Genomic DNA, 22,912 nt, shown 5'->3' on the forward strand with positions numbered 1-22,912 from the left:
AACGTTCTCCGTCAAAATATGATGAATGGCTGATCCATATGCATGAGGAGGCGCTTGCCAAAGGAACTCTATTCAATGGCAAAGTGAAAATGCCACTTTTGTATTTCGTCTGCTCATCGTGATGAAAGAAATTGTAGGCTGAGCGCCTTTTCGGAATTTCATCCCTCTCTGGTGGATTAACTATCCGACGAATTTGATAGGATCAAACCTCGGAGAAATAAATCCGCCTCTTCCTTTTATTTTCCAGTTGTTCATTCGCTTTCTCGCAACAAGTGTTCTCCGTCGACTTGTTTAAGAGTTTCAAAGCTTCTTTTTAGACATGATTTTATCGATTAAAAGCTACGGGAGAAAAATATGATTGGTAGATCTTTTCCATTTCCTGGTTTTTTAATGTCACTTTACGATTGAACAGGAGAATTTTAGTATAAATAAAATATAGCGATACAATGTAACATGATATAACAATATAATAATAAATGTAGGTAATAAAATGAAAGTGTAAATTATCTGTCAGATCGAAAGATGTAGATTTATGAAAATTTTTCGAGCAAATTTGATGGAAGTAAAAAAATACTTGTATTTTATAAGACAAAAAACGTTTGAACTCTATAATAATTATAAATATCTTAATGTTTGATATTGTGATTATATTACGGACAGAAATATTTGGAAGATTACGAATGGGACGAGAAAAATCATGTGTTCAGTTGTAAAATCAAATATACAGACGGAATTTTGGTAATACGAGGTTGATTAAAAGCGTAGTGAATCGTTAAACCTGTTTCTCTGTAAAAGCTAGGAAACGTGACTTCGTGTTCTTCTTTATCATGTTCAACTGGTTATTTCGATTTGTAGATAAAAGCTAGGTATTGTTTGGCATGTCAGAGACAAGTGTCGTTGACAGGAGTGTTGTAAAATCGGGTTGACCAAAGTAGCGTGTGAATTTACCAGTGCTTTAGCTACTGGTATACAATAGTGCGAATTGGTTCACGTTTTCTTTTTATTCTTTATGTTAACGGGACCAAACAAAGCTATATCGATCAGCAAGAAATTTTCTAGATCGAACGAAAGACTATCTTCAGTGAGTCCATATCGGACAAAATTTCGTTATTTGAGTTTTGCACTTTAGATGTTTGACAATCGAAGTATATTTCTACTCATCTATATTTAAAATCTGGTATTCGAACTGACATTATATTGATATGTTCACTGAAAATAAAAATAATACGATAATTGTGCTATATCCGCAAGAATTAAGCGCTAGTTTTTATTTATAATTTGGAACTGAAAAATTGTCATATTTCTGTATCTGTCATCAAATGTCGATTTAAATCATGCGCCGTTTTATTTTTATTTTTCTAACAGCACAGTAGTCACTGCGAAAAGATGTGAAAATAGCTGGCAGAGTGAATGATTTAGATGGTCGATGCAGGACGATCGTAGACCATCGTCCCAGTGTATACGACGATATCAGTAGGGCATGCATAATGCATATTGTGCACTTACCAGATCTGGACTGCATCAGAGGGAAATATTATCGGTACGGGAATATCAATGCGAAGAGGTGAGAACGTCTTTCCCTTTTGTCCAAATTCGATTCCGTGACATACGTCGCCTTACAAAGAATAAAAATCCTCTAAATAATAAAGACAACTTCTCACTGTCGAGTTCCTCCCTTCAACGCTTTTAGAGTGGCCATCGAAAATAATCTTGTTACCTTGTCATGTCGAGATGTGTTTTCTATTATTTTTAGCTGCAAAGAATATTTCTGAAATGAAAAAGTAATTTAGCTAATTCTTGTACGATTGAACGCATTTAAATGACTGTAACCGATTAATTGAAGGTTCTCTAAAGGAGAGACATAGAACAATGATTCGAGGAATAACAAAAAGGTCGTCATCAGCGTGATTTTTAAAAATGTAGCCTACAAAGATTCTAATAGATACATGATCTCGTTACTTTATTTTATCGGGAACAGATCAATCATATATAAATCAAAGAATATCGAAGAAAATTAATTAACCGAATAATTAAGCGAAAGCAGGATTATTAAGATTACGTTTCAAACTACGAGATATCTGTCGTTGCAAACTTCTTAAATTAGTCTACAGATTTTTCCCTTCTCACACGATTCACATGTCCCAGAGGAATTCTGAAATCGATCCAGGAATCTAGCGAGACTTCCTAACGACTAGTTCACCAATCCTCCGGGATTTCCTAAACTGCTTCACGAATCTGTAAGGTATCCCAAAACTCGCCGTGAGGTTCTTCGAGTCACATTCTCATTCCCTTTCCTTGCAATCCGAACTCCTCAAACTCTTCAAATCTCCTCCTCTATAATTGTATCTGATTTCTTTAAAAAATCTTCTTCCTGTCGTGTCGTCAATTTAATACGCCAATCCCTTGGCACGTTTTATTATTCTGTCTTATTATCTATTTTCTATACATACAAGGGAATGGTCAGAATAGTGGAAGTAACTCTTATATATATGTATATGATATACAAGAGTGCTTGCATATTTTGTTCAATTCCTGTAGTCCTCCCTTATCGGGTATGCTTTATTATATTTTTATATCATTTTTAGAACAACACTAGATGTATCAGGGCAATCAAAATGATAAATGCCTAACACTTATAATAGGAATCGTGTACATTTTGAATGGTGTATTTCTGAAGATTTGAATGATATTTTGCTAATTACGTGGATAAATACTTGTTATATTAACTACTACTCCATATACTTTTTAATGTTTTCGTTAGTAGTCATATTATCAAAGTTATATCAGTTTGCATTCTTTTAATCAGAAATATTGATTAGTTTATTCAGATTTTATAGTGTATTTAAGGCATATATAACGAGATCTGAATTGAATTAATAAATTTATTCATATTTTATAGTACATTTAATGAATATGTATAACAATCAGATTATATCGATTAGTTTATTCAGATTTTATAGTATATTTGAGGCATATATAGAAGATTCTGAATTGAATTAATAAATTCATAATTTGTATTCAAATATTCCATACATTATCCCCTCATTTTAATTAACTCATACTTATACAAACCAAAATACAAATTCGTTGCCCTTGTAACGCATTCTTTCTTTTTCTCGAAAGCTCACGCGCGCTTTAGCTGCAAACCTGAACAATACCTCACCTGCTCAGATACTTGCGTACCTCGAACCCCGTCCGCAAATTTTCCAAATCTTCTCTCCCACAACTGTATTCATTTTATTTAAAACCCATGTTACAAACATTCGAACAAGCTAATATGCGTATAGTAACCGAGTGGTGCTTTTCGGAGGTTCTCTGTTAGATGTCTAACGACCATGACGAGAGAGAGAGAGAGAGAGAGAGGATGTCGAGGTTCGAGCGGAACTTTGGAACGCACGGTGTACTCGAGGCGCATAAATTTGCACACACAGCCTCGTTAGAATTCGTGGATCACGCCTTCGTTCGCGAAGACTCGAAGAGAGGCGAGGACGAAGCGTGTACGTCGCGCGGGCGCTCGTTGAATCGCGGCGAACCGCCTCTAAAACAAACAACCAGGCATATTTGCCCAGGAGAATTGCTGATGTCCCGTAAAATACGTGGCCTCCGCCCGACGACGTCTTTGTCTCCGTTTTGTTCGAACGATAAATCTTGCCAGGGAATGCCGACATCCACGCGCCGCGTCCTTCCCAATGGCTTATCTCCGCTCGTTCTCATGCTAACTTTAACTCGATTCAACAGACGGTCGGCCAGCCTTCTAATAAAATCTGTACGACCCGTGTCACCGTTAAAATTTGTCGCTCGTAGCGGCAGATGTTCGACAGGTGTTAAACGTCGATGTTTTGTTTTGTGGTTAGAGACACAGGCTCCGACTGTACGTACGTTTTATCCGATTCCTTGACCTGGTTTAACAAGTTGTAGAATCTGCTGGAACGCTAGCATGCGTTGATGATTAGCATGCTAAGGGCATTTACGCGTTTACGGGGGTCTTAAATGTGTGCAAGAATACCTGCAACGTGTATAATATGCAAATATATGTGTTGCGTCTAAAGTATAGTATATTCTTTATGATCAAAATGCGGATAATTATGCATTTGTGGAAAATTTAAGGGTACACGATTATACAGAGTGCAAGCAGCATGCAAATGTGTACGAAATAATATTCTGCATAATATTCTTTTTAATATTTCGAATAGGATAAAGGAAATCTATGTTTAGATTTTATTTTTATCTTTCGTTGATTCCTATGGATATCTGAAATTTAGTGGTCAGACAGGTTGTTTTAATTTATTCGTGGAGATTGAGACTTGCTTAAGATTTGAAGACTAGTATATTATAATTAATGACTCGCACCAAAGACATGTAAAATGGAAGATGAATTATTCATAAGAAATTACGAATCAATTTTCCAACTTTAACTACTATATTAAATTATCTGCTAATTTCATTACTATTCTACTCAAATTCTACTCAAGTACCTAAACTTTTTTATATCGAAGAATTTTGAACGTTGTAAAATAGGCAAATTTCAAGATACCTTTTTTCCAAATTCTTGAACTCTATAGAAAACATTTCGCAGTCTAATACCGCCCATGAAATTTTACGATCCAAAAATTTTCTCTGAATTCCGCCTTCTACTGATCTTTATTGTACCATGAACGTCCAACGTTGGGAAGCAGAGAAGTTCTAAAAAAGAAAATCAGAGATTGATAATGGCCCGACCTCGATGGCTTATTTCTCGAAGGGTTAACTTCCGGTCGTGTGCACGCGCATTTTGAAGGGTTGGAGCTCATTTCGTATGTACGGTGCCACGGCGCCTTTGAGAAGCCGTCGAGACGTAGGAGAACGATTTCAAGAGGTCGATGCAGCCTTCTTAAGGTCCCTGCTTAATGTACGGCCGACTGATTTATAATTTACATCGTCATGATTCGTCTGTGGTGTTTCGAGAGTAATTCTGGTCAAGGAATCGTTCTAGTGGTCTAGCGATGTATTTTCCAGAAGTTCATCAGAGCAGTTATTCGCTAATTAATTCATTCAATTTCCATTTAGTTTACTTAACGTTCAAAATGTACTAGAGATGCTTAGGTTGGTTTTAATTAGATTTGGATGGTGTTCTAATAAATTGATTTAAGTTGGCCCGTAGAAAACATTCGTTGAAGAGTGCTTGTAAATAGCACTGAAAGTGACAATGTTGAAAAATTCTCATCTTTCATTGGAAAATATTCTACACGTCAATGAGAATACTAGAGTTTAAGTGTAATTCTCCTTGCGAAATAGTTATTTAATAATGTTAGAAGATGGTGTCACAGTGTCGCCTCCATAGAGAAAAATATAAATTCTAATAAACGTTAATTAATTGTTTCTTGACTTCTGTCTGTGCCATTTATCTCAACGAATGGAACGTTGAGTTTTCTTTACAACTAATAAACAAGTGGCACGCTCAGGTTTTTCTATATACTTTCCCTTTTTGTGAATGTGAGCCAAATGCACGCATAAGATTCCTTTTCCTCTTGAGAAACTTGTTTCACTCGTAGTGCTTTTTGCAAGCACTTTCCTACTAATGACTGCGAATGTTTATGCATTTATGAGATATTTGAAGATCTAAAAATGTATATGATACACATGAAATATCTAAAGTATAATACTTTTTAGAGTATTTAGGGGATGAAACATCCCTGTTTAGATTCCATTCTTTTTTAATTGTATTCACACGACAACATCCGTAATCTGTTAACGATAGAGACATATTTCTTTAGACATCAATTTTCGTTGAGAAGAGATATTCTTCAAAGTTGTCGATTCCTCGAATAATTAAAATTGAATATGTTCCACTATGAGGATCCGCAATGATATATCAGTTCAATAAAGTTCGTGAATTACATTTTAATTTTATTTATTATATATTCATATCATAAACATTACACTTATTATAGTTTATCAATTCGTATTTTTATATTTCTCCATATATACTTTAATAATTAAACGAACAAAAACTTTGCTATTAAACCGTGAATGCATTCACGATGGCTGCCATATACATTTTAGAATTTGTTCCAAATTTTGCTGATATAATCACGATAGTCGTTCTTAGAGGTTCCTCTCTCATTATGCACGACCTGCCGATTCATAGTTCGTATCATCGTAACTCGTATGTGGTGATTGGAGTGTAGTTTTAGCGGACGAATCATTCTATTGACCCAGCGATATGCTTTTGAGAAGCACACCGGGCAATTGCTCGCTAATTAATGAACCTGCCTCTCTTCGTTCGTATTAATTTAGTAAATATTGATTCGTTCCAACTACTAATTTCGCTTGGTATTTAATTCATCGTTTGTTAGCCGTGGCTTAGATTGTGCATCGTTCTCTCTATTCTCATCTTAAACAGTTCGTGGTATGTATACGTTACTCATTAATCGAATATTACATTACCCGTAATTTCGTTAGATCACGTTAATTCCGAGGCATTATACGGTTATAGTTTCGCTGGATTTTCGATATTGCGTAATTATGTGCAGGCAGAGACGTATTAATGGAGTTTCTACCCTATCGACACATTCGCGGTTATCGATAATTATTGTTCTTATCTATCGTAATTTCGCGTTCGATGTGATAAATGTCGGTTTTAACGCGCGGTAACTGCACGATTCCGTTGATCGACGCACCTTTAAACAAGATAATTAACCGACCTTTCGATTGTCGTTTCGTTCCAATTGATCGATAATTAACCTATGATAAACGATACCGCGTGCTTCGTACGATAAACGCGAAAGAAGGTGAATTCAATTGGCAATTCAATTTTTAATTGGTTAATCTAGCTTCTTTGCGCGAGGGCCGTTATCCTTACCGCACGGGCCTGTGTTATTATTAAAACTGTGTTAGCATTTCATTTTCGCGAAGGAAAGCTACTCTCTATGGTCTTCTTCGTTTTGAAGGAAGAGAGAACGTCGTGGGAGACTCTGCGAAAAGATTTATAGGTCTTCTCCTGAATTTAATATTGATTTTCATGAATTAAATATAGATTTACAGTATCTTGTAATTTCTATATACATTCTCAAATTGGTCTCAGCTTTGACCAATATAATCATGACAGTGGTCTCTCGTTATCCATCTAATGAACTTTCAGAATGTTATATATGGATCCTTTATTTTGAAAGTGGTGAAAGCGTATTTTCCTCTGTTTTGAAATATCCAAGTGTTCGCGTTTCCATCGATTGAAAAATCCTGATACGGTCTACTTAGTTTGTCCGCGTCTCTATTTGTTTGAGTACAAATGAGTTCATTATACAAATAGCTACTTGGAAAATTAACTAGGCCAATATCCTTTTTCAGGACTGTGAATGAACTTACGCTACTTTGAAGTTAGTGAACTGTTACAATTGGTTAAATTTTAGTTATTTAAACCTATATTTTATGCTTTAATCAATTATTTCTCTGTGTAAATATCTTATATGATATTTGAAAATTAATACAGTGAAATTATATAAATATTATATTATTAGATTGCAACATATATACGTGTATCGCCATCAGATATCGATTGTTGATACGAGGTTATTCATGATGAAGAGAAAATAAGATAACGACAACATGTGATATTTCTTCGAATATTTCTGCAATCTTAGATTTGCACTTTGATACGATCCGATATAAATGTAAGACTATTATTAATTTAATAATACGTTAAACGTAATGATAATTACATTTAATTATAACAATTTAACTTGATAACAATAACAATAATAATAATAATTTACGAGTATATTGCTGAATCGTGTTTAAACAACTTGTTCACATCCGCACGCGCAATATTATGTCGGGTACAAAGGTTAGAATTACGTTCGTTGTCATTTGCTTTTCATTATCGATCATTCGACTAAGCAGGATGCAGATTATAGGAAATGAACTTACATTGCTATCGAAATAGATGACCACGCAGTTCCACCTATTAATAAAGTTTCAGTCAATTAAGACAAATAAACGTTTTAATATTTAAATTGTTCGTAAATCGAAAGTCCACGTTGAAGTATATGTAAACTTTTCGTCTTCTCAAATTCGTCAAAAATCAACGCTCTATATAACACGTACAGTATGAGACATACAAGTTTTTTTAATTTACTTAATTCCGCATTCTGCATTCTTACGAAACTTCTTTTTTCGAGAAAACTTTTCAATTATGGAATATCCGAAATACATATATTGGAAAGCTGACGGCTCGCGATCAGAAGAGATCTGTGTAATTGAAGTTGTCGGATGAGTTTGCGGGCTTCGTGGTCCTCTTGGCGAACGTGTTCGAAACCTGTTCGACGACGTGCCAGCGCTATGGCGACCCTATGAATAACAAATGAACGCCACCTTCGTGGCTCTCCGCTCTCTCTCAACCCGTCGCTTCCCTTTCCCCCGGCTTCCTCCTCCTCGTGCTGGCTTCACGCCTTCTTTGTTCTTCAACAGCACGTGGATAAGCCACTCTAAAAAATTCAGTGGTAAGTGCCGCTGCCCATTAGCTACCCTCCGTGCTTTATAGTTTCTCCAATTTCTCTTTTTAAGATTCCGGTAGAGACCGGAATACCTGCGGCCTTCGCTGTATCGCGCGTTTCAAAAGCGTCACAAGCAAAAATAATTCAATGCTGTGTGTGTTTGACAAAAGTTAGTATCTCTAAAGATTTCTCCGAAGATAGAAGGAATAAGAATAAAAAGACTCCAAGAACAACATTCGACTATCGTTTCCCAGAGTTCTTGTATTTTTGCCAGCTTTCCCTAATCTTTCTGTAATCTCTTCGATTTTTCTGAGACACTTGTTTGGGTTGTGTCACTTTGAAACACCTGCATCTGCGATGCGTACAGTTTGAGATTAGATTATTCGCGATTTGTTCACGTCCGTATCACGTTTTTCTGTCTTCTTCTTCTCTTTTTGTTTGTTAGTCTCTTTGTACGGTGTCGTGCAAGATTTACTTCATTGCGAAATCAGAGTTTCGCGTGAGTCGTAATTATCGTAATTGCCAGTATGGTTCTTGATGCATATAGGTTCATTATACGAGCAATTACGAGACTGGCAGGTTCAGAGTGTAACTATCTAATTGCAAGACTTGAAATATCTGTAATCACGAAACTGAAATTGGTTATCATTCTCGGTTGCATTCAGCGTTCAGTTTCAATGAATCTGAGCCGACAGTTTTCTTGGTTTCTCTTCGTTGTTCAATCTCTGACCCCCCCAAAGTTAGAAAAGTAACAGCTTAAACTTCTTTCGTCAAAAATCGATCCAAATGAAGAGAATTACTCCTAACATTTTCTAATTAAAAGCCAACAAAAACGGCCAAAGAAGCACGAGGAAATACACGGTAGCTAAAACAGAGAAAGAAATTGGAAATTTTCGATCCAAGGAACGCCAAATAACTCCAATTATTCCTCGCAAACGTTTCACGTCTCAAACGATCTTCAACTACTCCATCAGCATCGTTGAAACCTCGCTAGCACCGTGAAACTTGCTTGAAAATCATCGACGTTACCTGTGAACTCTAAGAAACCAAAAGCGTCGTCCATTTGATAACACTTGTCAGTTCATAGAAGCGGAAATGGGATCCATCTTCATTGAAGATTCATCTCAAGACCGAGGATTCGGAGAAATTCAGCGTACGTCCAGCCTGTGGATTTCGAATCTGCTGGCTAGCGATCGCTCGTACATGCGAACGAAGCTTAAATCCTAGTCTCTGATGGAGTTACAGACACGGCTGAGAAAGGGGATGCTTCGCAAGTGGCAACCTGTCTGAGGATGGGGCGAGATTAGTTCGACTGGCGCGCGTGTTTCCGAACTCAATCTAACGGCGGAAGATTCGGTTTGCAGTTTGGCTTGTTCGCGTACACGCTGGCTGCCAGCCACACCGGAAGACTCGCGATTGTTCCTTGACTTCCGGCTAACCCCTTCTCCACTCGTTGGGAAACAGACTAATCAGACAATCCATCTAATCAGGCCGGGCTCGTTTGCCTGGATCCAGGATCATACGTCTCAAAGGAGAAGCAATCGACTCTCTTCGCTCACTTGATAATTCACTTATAGCCAATAAGTTTGATCGCGTTCTCCTCCTTCTTTTTTCTTTTTTTTTTTTTCTTTTTTTTATTTCGTTGCAGACAGATTCTTTTAGCGCGCAAAGAACGGAAAGTGTATTATCGATTCTTTATCAGTGAAATAGATTAGCTTAGGAACTGGAGTTAGAGTTTCAGACGCTTGTATATTCGCTCGAATGCTTATATATAAAAGCGTATCATTGATTTTTTATTATCAAAATGGATTAGTTTAGAGGGCGAAGTTCGACCTATATGAGAGATCTTAGAATACGCTGACAATTAATTATTATCGTACAAGAAACGATAATGAATTGTAAAATTTTCTTATCGTTGCAGTCGATTAACTTAGAGAAATGGCAGTTTAAATTTCAATTGGTTTTACGTAAGCTTGAACGTTTTATTACGTAAAATAATGAAGGAATAGAATTGTAGAAGAAACGAAGCTTGACTATGTCCAAGGATTAATTATGTAACAGATGATAATCAATTTTCATCGTCATTTGAATTTGATTTGTTTTAGTATATGGAGTTGGTTTTGTCTAGTTTCAGAATAGAATTTCAGTATGAAATTTGAATATTAAATTAGTTTAGGGAACGAAGTTTGACGATGTTTGTTGCATTGTTTAGTAATGTCTGTCACTCAACGCAATGTTCCTCCTTTATTGTTCTATTTTAAAGAAATCTTTAGAGGAAATTGGAAATCAATCGGATAAAAGGAAGAAATGATTTTTTAAGTCTTGTACGATCGAAGTTGGTTAGTTCGGAGAATGAATTTTAAAACTTCACTCAGCGTCACTTAAATCAAAGATAATGTATGACGTCCGTGCAATTTTATTATTAACAATTTGCTTTAATATGACGTTTCAAATATTCAAGATTCAATTAATTCTGTTTAGCTTCGGGAATCTTGGCAATGATGTTTATTGCACATCTCGGTGCTAGTTTGGTTTCACGTGACGTCGCTTCTTTTTCATACCTTACGTCGAGAAACGTCAGTCCGCGAATAAGATTCATCAGTCAAGGCTAACTCGATTAAGGCTAATTGCCAGTTTTATAAATTTCTCGAGATAAGAAGCCGGCAAACAGGGAGCAAAGATCAAGAGACGCTTTCGTTGGATTTCTTCTAAACAAAACGTATCACTGTTTTGCTATTCTGAACATCTCGACGTCATCCATCATCCAATCGTTGATAACGAGCGACTTCGTTCAACGTTGATTGTTTTTACGCCAGCAGGCTCCGATTGGTGAATTTCTCTTTTCATTTTAAGAGAAAAATATACAGGGAGCGAGCGAGTCGAACAGGCAACCGATAATTATTTACTCCGATAAAAGTGCAGGCTGTCGTTAGGAACTTTTTCCAGACCAGTGGAGAGAAACCGAAGCTTCCGGGAAGTTTCCCAATTTTTGTCTCTTGTCCTGTTCCTCTCGTGCGAATTTCGCGGCCTGTCCTGTTCGCAAGAACATCCGTCCAAAGAAAAAAGACGTCCGTCTCGTTTCTAGTAACCTACGGATATTACCAGGGAAACCAAGCTGCTCCGCTTCATTTGCATATTTCAGTCAAGTATCGATGCAACACTTCTTTCCTTTTTTTCCTTTCCATAAAATGATAATTACTTTGTTCCTAACTGCAACATTTTTTATAATTTTCCTTGTGTCGTTTTTGTTTCTCATTTTCGTTTAGCACGAAATAATTCTAGTTATTATTTCGTAACAGTCCTGCGTAACTCCACTTTGCTTGAAAGGTAGAGAACAGGGTGAATTTCAAATGTTTTGACGTATTTTGAAAAATGAAGAAAACAAGAAAAGAACAATAGATGTGATATGTTGTAGTATGTTAACTAACTAGGCCGAGCAAATAAATCAGAGATACGTAAACTGTTTCTATGATTTAGACAGAATATGTTTTATTGTGAATACTATAAATATCTCAGTTTCTTCATTCGGTGGCGAACTACAGATTCGAACGTTTGTTTTCATAACTCTTTCGTCAGACGTGAAACATGAATTTCTAAATTTATTCCTAAATTGACATCATCATTGCGCAGAATAAAATACTCGCAGAACTATGATGGATAGAGGATACGTAGCGTTTTATTCAGGTAAACAAAACATGTGAGATACTTGAAACGTATAAAAAGAAGAAAATTTTATTTATATCGTCAGAATTACTTTTCACTTTCACCTCTTTATATGCTCATGTTGTACTTTATAAACTTCGAACTCTCAACGTCAAACACTGGAATTCGATGCTGAAAATCAACCGAGAAGAACGTTGCGAATTAAACGTTACGCGTCGCGTCGCGTGCGATGTTGTCGCTAGCATAATTTCATAGATCAATATAATTTTGAAATAGACCGGTATAACCTTAGCGACAGCTAACGTTCTTGCTTAAAAATAATCCATAGAAGTCGTAGAAGTGCTTGGATCGCAGTGTCCGACGAAACTAAACAAGAAAGTTAATTAATACGGCGAACAGGATGGATACTAGTTCGATTCCGCGCGGAATCGTTTTCATAAAACGACACTCGGACAGCCTAGTTACACGGCTGCACGTAGACAGACAAGACGTAATCAGTCAGTGTATATGAAAGCGTGACCTAAGCCTTCGTTACTGCACGTGCATGCGCCATGAAATTGCATTAGTGATCACTGCATATTGAGGTAGACTGTGTGCATTCTGACCTGTGCACACAGAAGCGCGCGACCAGGTACACGTACAGAGGCTCGTGTACACTTGCACGAATTGTATGAAACCCCAACTAGATATGCACGGTGTGCCTACTTTAACGATCTCATCAATTGCCGGTTGGCCAATATGTGCAGTGGCCGTCGGTTCTCCCCTATCGATTTTCACACCCCCTCGCCAAAAATCATCACCGACCAATGCCTGCGCCACACGTAGCCTTTTTTTTCTATTTTCATTTTCCCGCGTGTATATCCGCTCCATTGGAAATTGGTTTACTGGGTTAACAGGAAATAATTAACACGAAACTTTCGATACGATTGCTTTGTAGTTTTTTATTTTTTTATTTTTTTTATTTTCTTTTTTTTTTTGTTTTTTTGTTTTTTTAGAGGAATTATAAATACACAGTTCGCTTGAAAAATTTGTAGGATTTATACGTTTTTCAGTGGCGAATTTTATGCAGTAACATTTATTGTCGTTTTGAAGCTATATTTACATGCGCAAATGAGCATCGGTGAATGTCAGTATATCTCACGAGTACAGATCCGCTGATATTTACGCGCGTTCATGTTTTTTGCGAGTTTAATTTAGACAAAAAACTGGTTCTTGCATACTTTGGATGTTTTATATATTTTTGCATATTTCCCGCATCCTGTACATTTTCGCACCTCGAAATTTTCTATAAGTACATACAAATTCGCAGTCTTTCGATGACTATCGAACGCGTATACTACGTCATTTTTACGTTACGTCTAGCCATATCTCAAAGTGATAGAAAATTCTTAGCTATCTATTCAAAGCAAGCGTAGTTTCTCTATCGAAAGAAAAGACGAATTGTAGGAAACACAGTAAAGATTTTGTCATACACGATGATTAAATTAATGACAAAGTTAAACAATACTATACTACGTATAAACGAGCGGCATTGGTCTCTCTTGCCTGCACGCGTAGAGGACAGTAGTTTCAAAGATATTAAAATTAATCCCCCTAACGAATCGATGCGGACCCCGCGTTCATCTTTGTGCTGATATCCGATTATCAAAGACGCCATGAACGTCCTTCGGAATGATTCCAATCCGTCGCGAGAGACTCCGTCCAATCGTATTATAAATTAAAGCCTCGTCTAGACGCGAGGATCGCCTAGGGGATAATTGGAAACAGAATCCAGGCAAGCGGTTATCTCCGGAGAATGTTAAGATGATCCCTCGTCCGTCCTGCGTTTCCCACGAAATTACCTGCGACTAAAATACACGTAGCTGCCGGCTTGACGTATCTCGCGGCATCGCGATCTGAATCTATAAAGGGGAACGCAAACGAATTAACGTGATTCTTATAAATAACGAATCAGCTCAGCATGTAGACACGTTCGCGGAGCATCGAAGTTTAGTGATTACAAGCTGTACCGCATACTCGATCGTTGTTGATAATTTATAAATCTGAATGTTTTCTGGTTTCTTATTACTAGATAATAACAATCGAATGTAGAAGCTCAGAACGTGCTGATCGATTAATATAGATTAGGAGAATAGATGTAGTACTGTTGCAAATTAAATTATTTATCTGTGGAAGTTTAGTTGCAAAGCTACGATTATTTATGCCAGTTCTTCGTGACAAATAATCTTACGGATGTGTTAGATCGCCTTTCAAAAATATCTTTCGCACAACATTTTTTGTTTTATATTATTTCATTGAATTATGTATGATCCTTTTTGTAGTAATAGAACAAAATGGATATAGCAGAAAATATTGTGCATTTATTATTTTCTTATAGAACGAAAGAAACTTTAAGGACGATCTTATAGAGATGATAATGAATTGTTAACGAATTTTTGTTTAATTTTTTAAGCAACGCATAATATATCCATGAAATACGTTCATGATAGATATTCAAATATTTTTTTAAATCACCGTATATCTGTAAACTCCTCGACTAAACTACGATACTTTTAATAATATAAAGAAATGCAAACAAGTTAAAGATCGAAGAATTTTTTATTTCTACTAAAGTTGATCCTGTTCGACGACAAGCCTTGCACGAGAAAGTAATCTGAAAATGTGATTTACATCTACTTTCGTAGGAATTAGCAAAGAAGGGTACAGATTAAAATTTCTTCTCCAACTCGTACGATTATCACTTAAACTTGGTAAGAACTCTGAAAGTTGTTAGGACGAACACAAGCGTTGAATTATGTTGAGTTTTGACGCCACGGTGACGAGATCACCGTGTAGTTACGTGGGTAATTCGATGCTTTGACCTGGCACAGAGTTTAATCCTCGGGAGTATACGTACAGCAACATGCATATTAAACGCATCTACGCGGAATGGAGACACACGCATTATGTGGAACAACGTAGTCGAGTAAACGCAGATTTCGAAAGAAGAAAACGAGCAAAAATCCAGATACACGTCTCGGCACATTTTCTACCCTCGTAGTCATTTTCTCTACTCGATGAGTATGTTTGCACACGATACGTATTTCTTTAGATCGTTTACTAGAAGTTGGATTGTTGAATTAGCTTGTGCAACGTAAGATAGAAAATTTATGGTGCTGTATATAAACGGAATATGCAAAATTTAATATCAATGTAGATCAAGTTATTCGAAGAACAGAAATTCCAGAAGGTTTTATATCCATTTGCTCTTGTTCTATATGAGTGAGATATAAATGAACAAATCTGAACTATCTGAGAATTAGCAGTGGCGGTTAATTGATACAATTTAAATTCTGTAGATAAAATGGAAAATGTATAGTGTTATATATAACGAAAATTGCAAAATTTAATATCAACTTATATCAAGTTATTGGAATAGTAAGAATTCCAGAAGATTCTATATCTATTTGCTGCTGTTTCGTATCGGTAGGAATATAAATGAACAAATCTGGATTCTTAGAAAATTGGAGAATTCCTTAGGAAATATAATTTAAATTTTTTAGATGTAATGGGAAATGTATAGTGTTACGTAGAAATAGGAGTTGCAAAATTGAATATTAATACGTATTAAGTTATTCAAAAAATAGCAATGCTAGATGATTTATATTCATTTGCTGTTGTTTAATATCAATAGATATAAAAACGAACAGGGTCTCCTGTACTGCATCGTAACCTAACCCGCAGTAACTGAAGAGTTAAGAGACTTAAAAACGTTATAAAATTAATTTCTCTTCTTTCTTCGTGTTTCATCTTGTAGAACGCTTTCATGGAGAACGATAACCATTTCCCTTGTCAAGGATCATGAAAGAACGTTCATAGGGTTTCTACAAACCACGCGATAAAATGACGTGCTCATAGAAGTCTAATGTATCGTTCTCACACGCCAGCTGCAGTTCGCAAGATTACGTTAATTAGCGTATGCAAAGCCAAATTGCTTCCGTATCTTACTGCGTCGTCGGTTTCATCGTGAAAAGAATTATGCACGGAAGCAAAAAGAGAATCGCAGCGACGATGACGAATTTCCATGGAAGGAAATTAGTCACCGTATATGTACAGCGACTCACGAAAGCATTTCGACGTCCTATAAAACAGAATAACTTTTTTAATATTGGACCAAACGACTCGAGCTTTTTTAAGAAGCTAGAGATCGATTAGTTTACTAGATGATGCGTCGAGAAAGTTTTGTAAAAATTGCGATTGATCGTAGTCACGAAATATATTTCTTTAATTTTCATTACAACCTCAAATGGATCTATTTTCTTCGCCATCACCTTTGATCCAACGTTAAAGAAATTATTCTGTTTTAGAGGTTTGCTCGAATACTTTCGTTAGTCACTGATATAACACAAAGACTTTTCTTCCGTTTTCTGGAACGTTAGCGAGAGATGACATTATCGAAGTGAATCATAACCACATTAATATGTTGTTCGTGGTTGACGTTATTTATAAAACAGCACACGACGGTCCTTGGAATTAATGGTGCAGTGGACAATGGAGATTAGCATGGCAGAGGTCGTTTCGTGATCACTGTGACCAACCGTCCAAAGTATATACCAATCTGTTCATCAATCTTCTTCTTCTACGGTCAAAAGGCTGTCCGTGCTTTTTTCTGAAACGAAAGAATATGCATCCGTCGTTGAAAGTATTCGAACGCCATAGAAATCTTGCATGTTCACGTCGTACGTGTTACATGAAATGTTTTGAAATTTCATTGACGCAATAACGAGACACGATTGTCACGATTATATTGTGTGAAATTCTCCTTATAGAAATTACACGATATTTACTTGTATTTGAACACTCAAGACGAGATTCGTATTTCTTTGGAGATTCGTGAAATTAATTTTCTTTATAAATGGCGATGTAAAAGAATGGTTGTGTAAAGAAAAGTTGCTTTTAAGACATTTTATGATTGCTGTCGTGGTTGATATTTACAGAAGGAGTAGGATAATTGAAATTGATCGGAAGTACTCTTCCGCCTTCGAGATAGCGTAATCAAGATTGTGTCGGTTAGATATCTGCATCCGGGAGACAGATTGAACCAAACATTTCTTTTTTCTTATTTTTTAGCGGAGCTTTCCATTATAAGGTGATATTTACGCATTTATTATGTAAAATACGCCTTGTAAATAATACATTGCATTTACCTACGTATATAAAAGTCTAAAACTATTTTCTTCTTGAAGAGAAGGCAAATCATGGAAAGAGAAAATAGAAAAGGAGATGATGGAAGGGATTAAGGGATGAAACAAGAGAGAGGAAAATTAGAAATAAAGGGAAAGAGAGAACGGAGGACAAATAAAGGAAGAGATGAAAAAATAAGAAAATATGTATATTTTGATCAGTAATATGCTTTTTTTTGTTATAAATTACACTTAAATGTACTCCACGTAATCATATAGCTTATGTGCGAAAGTAGACGCTGTAGCGCAGATTAAAGCTTCGACGCCTCCTAAATACAGCACAATCTTCAACTGGAATTTCTTTGGACAACGACTTCACCAGGGATGAAAATTGTCTTCATCAAACCAGCTTTTAAAAAGCAATTTTCTAACACGATCTGTTCCTTGAATTGGTTAGATCCTTCTAGACAGACAGTCCTATTCCCTTTCTTATTCTGATAAAGTACACGAAAAGACGTAAAGTAAGATGATATACATACAGTTCATCGTAAAAAACCGGTCTTTTCAAGACTTGAAGAAACCAGTGGCGACATCGATACGAAATTCTGTCACATAGAAATACATCCTTCGTTATCATTATGTGAAACTTTTATGGCGGCTAGATCATTAAGTTTAAGTTTAAGTTCACCCAACGAAAAATTTGTTTCTGTTGCATGATTTTGAATGCACATAACTGTTTTTCTTCAAAACAAATAAAACGTTACACCACTCAAAACTTAAAAAGTTGGATTATTTTTGCGACAGAACGTGCATATACATTATATAATGTATAATGACTCAATTTCGAAAAGAAGGGAGACGTGATTTAGTCTGATTCTCGTGTATAGATATGGTATGCACGAAGTATTGAGGCAATTAATTCAAAGCACCTTCAAACATCTCTGAAGTTGGTTAATTAAGGTGTCGTGATATCCATGCCCTTGTTAGGATTCCTTCTATAAAGTCGATTCGCCAAGAAGGTCCTTGAGATACATTGACCTCACTTAAATCGACTTTGTCTTGCAAAAGCCTCACCTAGCTCTCCTTTTCATGGTTTGCATTAATATCGAGAAAACATAACTACAGCGACCCAAGAAAGTATTCCGAAACTTGTGGGAACTTTCATCGCGTCATGCGAAACTTTCATAAGGATGTAATAAGACACGATTATTACGCTTATATTGCGGATATTTATGCAAATTTCCTATCTTTACGAACGTTTCCCATTCTGGTCTTTGTAATTATGGAAATTCACATTTCTTTACTGGTGTTTGGCATATTTTTTGTCCATTATGTGCATTTTCTTCGTGCGTCTTCTGTATATTAAAAATTTTCCCTGAATTCGCAAACATCCATCCAGCGATATAACGAATCTCGTTACTAATGAAGTCTGAAAATATTCCAGAAAATGTAAAAAATGATGTCAACTTCGTAAATTGTGAAATACAGGAAAGTGACGATTCTACGAACATTATTGTTTTTCAATTTAGCTTAAAATCGGTCGTCGTTTATCGGTCATATTCAACGAATGATCTTACGAAACTAAATTATTCATTTCTCGAAAACCGAATATTAGTCGTCCACTTATACAATGAAATTAATAAAAGACGAAGTCAATTAGTTCACCAGCTCGAATATTCAAATACTTTCACGAATCACTACACAATCTCACACACACACACAACACACCAAGATACTTAATTCTCTTATAAATCACAATGAATAATAGGCGATTGGAAAAATAATTATGTTCTCTTGATCGACTTGAAAAACCAGGTCAACTTACCATCATCACTCTAACATGATCTTTCGTCGTTTCGAAGACCCAGATACATTGTTATGAATAAATGAATTCCGCATTGTCTGGTTGGGAAAGTTCCACGGGGGAAAAAAACGAGACGCGTTGCGTAACTCAGTCGCAATAATGGCACACAGGGGAAATGGGTAGAGAGGGGAAGACGCAGGATGATTAAGGTGACAATTAGTGTGCTGATTAATTTTAATAGATCGCGCGCCGAGGCCGACCGTGATGGCTGATAAAGTTTTCAGGAAAAAGCAACTTTTACGAGCGCCCCTGAAGCTCGTTATTGCCGCACCGGATTCCTATAAAATTTACGAGGCGAACGTCTGAATAGTTGTTATGTATGGAATTGCGGAAATATTTTTCGCCCTCATTGGCCCCGACCGACTCGGCCTTCGAGTGTTTTATAGTAATTGCACCAACAACCATTGAATTTAATGTCAAACGGAAACGTGGCTGCGTTTAAATATTAAGTTTGCATACGAAATGTTGCTTTTCCCAGTGTTTCAATTTTTAGTGCTCGATATCCGTCTCCGAATTTTGTTTCATTATTGATTGTCTAATGGATCAAGGAGGAAAGGATTTGGTATAAATTACGTAGAAAATTGGGACTTTTAGATGGAAACAGCATTAAGGAAGCTTTATTTTATGTCTTTCATTATGTTTTTATATTATATGTCCGCGTTATACATTTTAATATTATAAATCCGTATTGTTCGTTTTAACGTTATAAATAATTTAGTTGATATTTTTCATCATAAATCTTCTTAACCCTCCGGGAATATCGTTTTTCACTAACGCGATCATCATCCTGGATCTTTCATTCCTTGACTCTGATTTCTTCTTATTTTCGGTGTTTAAAAGAACCTAAAAAAATTCCGACGTACTTGTCGTAGTCCATAATTTACTATACTATATAAGCCATACTTTGCAAAAATGCTTAAACCCTTTTTCAATAAAAATAAATACCTCCGACATCTTCGTTTCTGAGAGATTAAACAATGAAAATTTCGCCTGGAACTCGGCAACCCATATTACAAGTGAAAGATTAACATCGAATATAATTGAATGTACACGTTGGGACATTTAGACGAGAATATTACACCATTTGAATGGAAAAGTCCAAGATGATAATCACAAGGTTTTTAAAGACTATTTGTACGAAGTTGGTCAAGATTGTGGTTAGCTGTGATTGTTGGAGTTTTTATGGTAATTCTTCCTTACCATTCCGCAAACACGGGAAAAAGACTGATTGAGATTTCCACTTCCGAGTTGGGAAAGTTTAGGCTGTCAGGTGTTTTCGACGTAAATCGTGTTCATTCGGAGCAACTGATTTCAATATCACAGCTAACTTCATCGGACTTGCGACGAGATGGAACTTTCGTGGCCTGATTCTTCGGCGTGACTAAGATATTAACGAAAATTATTATATCACCTGTAAATTTTACTTTACCTAACTGTTAACAAAATAAACTAAACTAAACAGATCAGGTGTGCTATTATTAAAACGCATATTGCAGCATCTTTCACAAAACTTCTTCCGAAATGATTTATACTTACTACTCTTCTATTTGCGATAAAATCGTAATAAAATTCTGTTTATTTTTCTGTCTATGAATTTTCTCAAATTTTAAAACTAGTGAATTGTTTCATACACTGGCTCGTCAAAAGATCGAGAAGCTTGTGAACGTTATTTATGAATATACTATGTGTGTTATACGTTTTGAAATTATTTTGGAATTAATATATTATATAATTATATAATTGTTAATTAATGTATTATATAATTAATTATATAATTATATATGTAATTTACAATAAAATATATATTAGCTCAGTATATACACGAATGATATATACACAGCATGTGCAATATATAATTTCAAAATGTATAATACTCATAATATTCATAAATAATGTTCATAAATGTTTCAATCTTTTGACAAGCCAGTGTATATTTTATTGTTACTTATTTTATTTAATTTTTGCCTTTCAAATTCGAATGGCTACCAGCTATCAGCCTTACTACCGTGCATAATTTGTGCACAATACCACGATACTATTTTTCGTGTACACTATGACACTTATTTCTCTACTTCTTATTGCTAGTTTGTCCTATCTTATTTTACTTTTTCCTATCGGCCAGTGTACATGAAAAACTAAGCAATTCATGCAATTCGTTATTTTTATAGCTTGATTTTTTTGAATTTTTTGACCAATGAAATGAACGAAGAACTTAATTTTATCGTGAATAAAAAATCTATAGACGTTACAGGAAAAAAGCTACGAGTCGCTACAGCTCTGTAAGAATAAGTCGAGAACAGCATCTACAACAAGTTCAGCCATTCCTTTGATTCTCCAGATAATTCAAAAGATTGAACGCGACGCGTCGTCGAACGATCAGTATGCAAGTCGGCAAGCAATGGCTCAGCCATTCTGCGACTTCCTTTCCGGAAAAAGGAAGAGAACAAGGATGAAGACTTTCCGCTGAAACGGTAGATCAACCATCGTGAAACAAGCTCTCTCTTTTCCGTTTCCCCTTTCGACCCTCTTTTACAAACCACAGGACAAAAGGAATTCTTTAAAGCAACACTTACCTATAAACTGTCAACTAGACGAATAAGGAGTGAAAAATTGCCCGCCGTAAAGATTCAATCTATGGATCTATCAAAAGGATAAAGAATCGAGTGGAAATGTGGTTGAAGCATAGTCGGACTGAAATTATTGGGTCGTTTGGTAAGTTTGTAGCGTGTTTCGTAGTTTACTGAAGTGGTCGAGACATAATCGAATCGAATGATAAGTTTTAATTTTAGTTGGGTACTAAATGAAAAAGGTAAAAGGGAAATATACTAGGTGGCAAATATTTATAGAAATTTATCCTAGATAGTGATTAGTTTCATTCGTCGTATATTATACCAAACGCTTTAATTTTTATGTTTTATACATTTTTACATACATTCTATATAATTCGCTATCGAATCTTCCGTAAATGAATAAATTCTATCCGTCACATTAAATCTATTTACCACGAAGGTTCCATTTTTCGATATGATAATATCGAGCTTCGAATATCAACGAAGGCCACCCAATAAATTTTTTATCCTAACACGTATGTCCAATGCCATTCGCTGGAAATAATTTACTGTCATTTATCCTGACTTTTATGAAGCTTTCAATTGCGAAACATTGGATACTTTAAAGACCTGCAGATATCGCTGAAAATAATAAGTTTAACAGAAATCGAAGTCCCTCTACAGCTGTCAAAAATTCTCTTGAAATAATGTACGTTTTATATATTCTTCTTCAATTTTACCGCGGATATTCCAAACCTAAGCTAATACAAGAAGGAAAAGACAGACAGCGACAAAGAGAGTAAAAAGATGACATTTTAGTGGACTGAAGAAGTAACAAGGAAATGTACGTTATCGTGGACACGTGTCACGCATACGCGACTAAACCCTTCCAGCCGGAGATAAGCCAAGAAGCACGCCTTAACGGTGTTCACGTACCGCCATGGGAAACACCTTCCTCGCTATGGGATAGCCTATCAGACAGGCGGGGAGCTCTTAGATCCAGCGTGAAACGAGGGGTCAGACTCGTGTCGACAATGTCCTATGCATTTTAAAAGGCCACGAATTGCATTTTTTGAACCATCACACGTGTAACCTAGACATTCAGCATCTCTGAACTTACAACATCGGCCAAAAATTTAGTATCACTTCTCAGTCGATTCTACCGAATCTCCTGCTATAATAATTTCGTTATTAATCGTTCCT

General features: G+C 35.9%; 1 protein-coding gene across 1 annotated transcript in view; it reads left to right on the forward strand.

Annotated features, from left to right (window-relative positions):
- LOC139993123 (extracellular serine/threonine protein CG31145) overlaps positions 1 to 22,912 on the forward strand; it is a 93,906-nt gene that overhangs the window by 41,403 nt on the left and 29,591 nt on the right. The gene's annotated exons all lie outside the window — the stretch shown is intronic.

Source organism: Bombus fervidus, chromosome 12 (genome assembly GCF_041682495.2).
Source record: "Bombus fervidus isolate BK054 chromosome 12, iyBomFerv1, whole genome shotgun sequence".
Taxonomy (NCBI): domain Eukaryota; kingdom Metazoa; phylum Arthropoda; class Insecta; order Hymenoptera; family Apidae; genus Bombus; species Bombus fervidus.